This window comes from Lactuca sativa, chromosome 8 (assembly GCF_002870075.4).
Source record: "Lactuca sativa cultivar Salinas chromosome 8, Lsat_Salinas_v11, whole genome shotgun sequence".
NCBI classification, from domain to species: domain Eukaryota; kingdom Viridiplantae; phylum Streptophyta; class Magnoliopsida; order Asterales; family Asteraceae; genus Lactuca; species Lactuca sativa.
Genome location: NC_056630.2, coordinates 306,589,566 through 306,596,664, shown reverse-complemented (window position 1 = coordinate 306,596,664; position 7,099 = coordinate 306,589,566).

Below are 7,099 nucleotides of genomic sequence, written 5' to 3'. Positions count from 1 at the left end.
AAAGATATCCCAATGGCATGTGACTTTCCGGATGTATTTCCTAAAGGCCTTCCGGGAATTCCCCCAGAAAGACATGTCGAATTTCGAATTGACCTAATACCGGGAGCCACATCAATTTCCAAATCACCCTAGAGGTTAACTCTCGCAAAAATGCAGGAGTTATCAAGTCAATTAAGCGAACTCATAAACAAAGGATTCATCAGGCCGAGCTTCTCACCCTGGGGAGCCCCGATCTTGTTTCTCAAAAAGAAGGATGGATCCTTCAGAATGTCCATTGACTATCAGGAGTTGAACAAACTCACCATTAAAAATCGATATCCACTCCCTCGGATTGATGATCTATTTGACCAACATCAAGGAGCCAATTATTTTTCTAAACTAGATCTAAGGTCCGGGTATCGTCAGCTGCGAGTTTGGGAAGAAGATACCCCTAAAACTTCTTTTCGAACCCGATATTGCCATTACGAATTCGTTGTTATGCCTTTTAGTATGACAAATGCTCCTGTAGGATTTATGGACATCATGAATCAAGTCTGCCGCCCATTCCTTGACAATTTTGTAATCTTTTTCATTGATGTCATAGTCATATACTCTCGAAGCAAGGAGGAGCATGGTCAACACCTATGCCAGATCTTGGAAACTCTTAGAGCCAAAAAGCTATATGCAACACTCTCCAAATGCATGTTTTGGATTCACAGTGTGAACTTTTCGGGTCATGTAGTCAGTGAGGAGGGAATTCATGTGGATCCTTCCAAGATAAAAGCTTTTGAAGGCTGGACGATTCCGAAAACGCCAACAGAAATCCGACAATTCTTAGGCCTTGGAGGCTACTACTAAAGGTTTATTCAGAACTTCTCCAAGATTGCCAAGGCCATCACCACTATAACACAAAAGGCGTACTCTTCAACTAGACTAACAAACAAGAAGCTTCTTTTCAAACCTTAAAGCGAGCCCTCTGTAGTGCTCCAGTGCTATCTTTACCATAGGGAACTGAATACTTCATAGTATATTGCGACACTTCAAATCAATGGTTAGACTGTGTTCTTATGCTGAGCGAAAAAGTGATAGCTTACACATCCAAACAGTTGAAAACCCACAAAGTAAACTATACTACCCATGATCTCGAGCTGGGAGCTGTGGTCTTCGCCCTAAAATTTTGAGGCACTACCTTTATGGTACAAAGTGCACCATCTTTACGGACCACAAAAGCATCCAGCACATTCTAAAGGAAAATGAGCTGAACATGAGACAGCGAAGGTGCGTAGAACGGCTCCATGATTATGAAAGCGAGATAAAGTACCACCTACAAAAGAAAAATGTGATCGCTGATTCCTTAAGCATAAAAGAATACTCGGGCCGCCGAGTGAAGACACTGACAATGACCATCCATTCCCATCTAACTTCACAAATCAAGGAAGCTCTACTAGAGGCATTGAACCTATAGAATGTTGCGAATGAAGCACTGCGTGGAATGGATAAGAATCTTAAAGTCAAAGAAGACAAAGCTTACTACTTCTTGGAACGTATCTGGGTCCCAACATCTGGAGGATTCATGGATGTAGTCATGAACGAAGAACACACAAAACGCGATACTCCGTCCATCCAGGTTCCGATAAGATGTATCTAGACATTAAACAACATTATTTGTGGCCAAACATGAAAGCAAAAATTGTTACTTACGTGAGAAAGTGCCTAACTTGCGCCAAGGTTAAAGTGGAATATCAGAAACCCTCGGGACTACGGAAACATCCCGAAATCACCGAGTGGAAATGGGAAAGGATTACAATGAATTTCAAAACCAAATTACCTACGACAACGTGCAGATTGGATGCTATCTAGGTGATTGTCGATAGGCTAACCAAATCCGCCCATTTCCTGCCAATACAGGAGACATACAAAATAGAGAAGCCAATGTGAATCTATATAAAGGACATGGTGAGATTACATGGGGTACCAATATCTATTATCTCCGATCAAGATAGCAGATTTACATCTCGGTTTTGGCAGTCGCTCCAGAAAGTATTAGGAACGCAACTGGACATGAGCACTGCTTATCATCCTCAAACCGAAGGCCAAAGTGAACGAACCATTCGAACAATTGAGGATATGCTCCTAGCCTGTGTGATTAAGTTTATCAAGGTATGAGATACCCACTTGCCCTTAATCGAGTTCTCATATAATAACAACTATCATACAAGCATTAAGGTTGATCCTTTTGATGCTTTGTATGGCCGCAAATATGGATCACCTCTTTGCTGGGCTGTGGTGGGAGACACTTAGTTGAAAAGATGACAAACACCACACAACACTCTCACAGGACCTGAAATCATTCAGGAAACGACGAGGAAAATAGTTCAAATCAACGCACGACTCCAAGCATCACAGGACCTACAAAAGAGTTATGCAGATAAACGACGAAAGCCTCTAGAATTTAAAGTCGAAGAGTGGGTGCTACTGAAGGTGTCTCCATGGAAATGGGTGATCCATTTTGGGAAGCAAGGAAAACTAAATCTGCGATACATCGGACCATTCGAGATTCTTGCCTGAATTAGTCCTATAACATATAAGCTGCAGCTACATGCGGAGCGCAACAACGTACACCCCATGTTCCATGTGTCGAATCTGAAAAAGTGATTATCAGATGAAACCCTCGTCGTTCCCTTAGATGAGTGTAACAACCCGTTATTTCAGGTCAATGTAATGACTAAAAGTCGAGTCTTGTAACCTCTTTGCAAAGTAATAAGAATATCATTGAAAATGAAATGTTCAAAATTCTTTGTTTGGGTACACTATATGGTAGATATCGTGATAAACTTTCCAAAAATATGAAGAACGCTAAAACCCATGTTATAACGAATGAGTTATGACCAATCAATGATTCGTAACGCTACCGACAAAAAGGCTATTAAGCATAAAACGAGAAATTTCAATAAGATACTTTTTAGCCTTAGGTATCTAAATGAAAATCGTAGATATCTTTAAACCGTGAACATACTTAAAAAGAACGCCCCAAATCTAACTTTGTATGAGGAAGTTATGATTTTTGGAAGTTTCTGACCTGGTAGTAGACTACCAAAAAAACTCGAAATAGAGATCGAGCGGTCTTTAGCCGACACAACCTAAACGAAAGTTGAAGACCCCGATAATAGGAATACAATAGTATAAAGTCTGACGAAAATGGAAATCAGATGAAGGAGTTATGGAAGTTAAACGGAGTTTTCCAGGTTTGGCTTGTTAAAAATAATATAATAAAATAAAATCAAAATTAGCCGACGGAGTCTAAACGAGAGTTGTAGAGCCTTCTCACACCTACACATGCATATAAAGAACGTTGAAATCGGAGCTCGTACGCGAAAGTTATGGATTTTTCAAGTTCGGGACACAAAATCCGAGGCTGACTTAGCCTCACGACGTGAGGGAACCATGCTCACGACGTGAGCTCGTGACTGATGGGTTCCAGAGTGTAAGACATGTCAAATCATCGTAGAGTATCATGCTGACTAAGCCTCACGACGTGAGAAATCCAAAATTCATGACGTGAGACCCCAAATCAGCCCCTATAAATAGAAGCTTAAGGGTGCCGGGTTTGGTGCTCATCTCTTTCCATCTAAGTGTTGTTGCTCTGCGTGATTACCTCGAGAAGCCTACCCGAAGCCCTGGTTTTTCATACTCGAGTCCCGAAGGAAGTTCTACACTCCCGAGGATCCCGAGATTTCAACTTTCTCTAGTCGAAGTTATGCTCGATTCTTCTCTCAACTACTTCAAAACAACCACTTCAATCAAGTGAGTTCATACCCCTTTTATACACCTTCAAATACTTTATAATGTACTTTTAATACATTTCGGGGGAGAATACAAGTAAACACCCGGTTAATCCCGAGTGAAAACGTGAAAACTCTTGTTATACCATGCATGCACTAGATTTACACAAAATGCATAGTATCTAGGATAGCCATCCTTGTTAAACCATTTTATGCATTTAAAGAACTTATGATTTATTCTTTGCCAAACATTGTGAAAGAGGATAAACATTGCATACAAAATTATCACTTTAATACATACTTAGTTGAGAATCCGTGAGACGATTACATCTTCAATGCTACCTTTTTGTTAAAAGGTACCACCTAAAGTCCTGTCTATTATAACCAGAGTCTCCCGTTTGGAGAGCGTGTCAAATGTATATAGATCTATACAAGAAGGCATGATCCCGCGCCCTGACTGTTAGCTACAGTCCTTTGGGTGACAGTTTGTCATAAACATTTCGATGCCTGAAGACCATCGCCAAAGACATATTATGTTTAGTATGGTTATAAAACTCACCGAATAAACAATTATTATGGTATTCTGATTTTATGAACGAGTAGCTATTAAAACTATTCTTCATCTAACGAGTGCGATCTTCTTATAACTTTACTATATAAAACTATGCCTCAACCTTTTAAGCGTGTCAGTTGCTTGCGACTTGAGGTCTTGGACACTTGAGACTGCCTGTTACTTTAGGAAAATAAGGGATTTTCCTGTATCCAAAACAATCAACTAATAGAAAAATAAGGGATTTTCCTGGTACAACCATTTACGAATCACGACATGAACATTCATATGCATTTCATACTTTTATAAGAAAATAAGGGATTTTCTTGGAAAACGCATGAACTTTGGAATGGTATATACTTTCTCAAAACCACTTATGAACTCACCAACTTAATTGTTGACACTTTTTCTTTGAAATAACTTGTATTCTCAGGGAACCGCTAAGCAGGTTTGGAAACCAACTTTTGCGGATTAACGCTCCGACGCTAATTACTTCTTTTGAAAGATGTTTATGTATTTATCTTTTGAAAATGTAACTAATGCAATTATGTAAACATTTTGAAACCTTTTTATATATATATGGTGGTGTGTACTTTCCTTACTATGAGCTGTTATGATACTGAATATGACGTCCTCCTCCCCCGAACGTTTCCGCCGTTCTGCTTTGGGGGTGTGACAGATTGGTATCGGAGCATTGTTTATATTGAATTAAGTATATCAAAATCATTTTTGGTATACAACTATAAACACAACTGGGCAAAAACACTCTGAGTAAGAGTCATACTTTTAAAAATTAAATTTATTCAATGTTTGTAAAGTAGGCATGCATTCATTTCATGTGAATAACAGTGTCATAAATGGATCAATATAGAAGTATTATAAATAAATTGTGCAGTGCAGGTGTGCCTTGGGACATGTAATCAGAACTAAGATGAATATAGCCTGATCAACTATATTTGTCTGAGAGCCGACTAACGTATGCCAGGGTGTGTCTGCAGTGGACAACAAATTCAAAACTTCCCAAGAGCATATCATTAAGAATACTATGGGAGTATTTGGGTATCTTCAACCGTCAAATTTAAGGGTAAACTTTACATGCTTTAGCTTATAGTCAATTCTTAACCCTATTCTCGTATAGACTCAATGGCTGCATTCCATCACCCGGGCGACCCTACTACCCCAACCAAGGTAATGGGGGATGGATTGCAGACGTCCACGAGGAGGAACCCATGGAAGATGAAGTAGAGGAAGATTTAGAAAGCTCAGCCTCAAAGCCTGAGGTAATCAATCCGCCAGCCGTCCGACCTCCATCCGTTCGACCTCCTTTCAGGATGGAATTTCAAGGAGCAACTCCCGTCTGCGGAAGCCACATCCACCATTGGAGCCAGCACCAAGGACTGCGTCCTCCTTACGGTATGTGTTGGGAATTCTACGATGTCAGGGAGGCAGTTCAGCTAATCGAGCACTCCTAGTTATGGTAGGAAAACTTTCCAATCATGCTTATCAATCCGAAGTCCATGAAAACCAGATTCATGAGGTTGACATGAGGATGGAGGATAATGCAGCTGATATCCGACACCTAGATATGCTACAAGGGAATGCTCAACTCTACACCTACTCTCTCCAAGAGCAAATGACTGCAGCTCTCTCCGAAATGAGAGATTTGAGGGAGCAACAAGTTGCCTGTGATAGGTGTCTCATGGGATCCAAGCAAACAGATGCGGATCGAGCTCCAAGCGCAATCTACGCTACGAATAGTGCTCACCTAACACCCAAATTTTGATACAAAATAGGACCATCGGCTAAAAGTCTTACTTTCTTTAACGTTCTGTAATCGAAGACCTTTAGAAAGGTCAATTTTATTCTAACTTCGGATATAACGCAACCATATGTTTAATATATATACGGCATATCTCTTTCGTGTGTTAATTTTGTGCATTTCATTTGAGTTCATGAGTTTATCTATTGTTATTCAAACTCCATTTGTGAGTCAAACTCAAAGCCCTGTGTAGGTCAAACCCAAACTAAACTATTAAAGATAGTTAACTCATTATCGTTAAACCCTCAACCACCAAAACTAATAATCTTTCATTTTTAATTTTTGGCAGCGCGATGCCTCCTCGTCCAAACCTAAGACCTAGGCAGGGCATGATACCAACACCACCTCCACCACCAACTTATGATACTGCGATGGTCCAGGCTGCTATCACAGCAGCAGTAACCGCCGCCCTTTCTCAAATAAAATCCAACATAAGTGGAGGGGCAGGAAGCAACACAAATCATTCCAACCATGTCACCAGTTATGGTCAAGTAAGGGAATGTACTTATAAGGAGTTCTCCAACGCAAAGCCACAAACTTTTAATGGCACAGGGGGAGTCATTGCACTGATGCAATGGTTCGAAAATACCGAAACGGTCTTTGAGATATGCTCTTAGCAAGAAGCGAGCAAAGTCAAGTTCGCTTCTTGCACCCTTACTGATCGCGCCCTCACCTGGTGGAAAATCAATGTGAAGTTCGTGACTCTCACCGTCGCCAATGCCTTAAGTGGGGAGGACTTAAAGGTCCTACCAGTGGAGGAATACTGCCCAAGGGGCGAGATACAAAAGCTAGAGCAGGAGCATTGGAATCTGAAGATGACTGGTTCTGACCTAGTAGCCTACACGGCCAGGTTCAACGACCTTGCCGCCTTGTGCCCTTCCATGGTCAACCCAGAACCGAAAAAGGTTGAGAGGTACATTGGGGGTTGTCACCCTAGATTCAAGGTCACGTCTTGGCCTCCAACCCTAT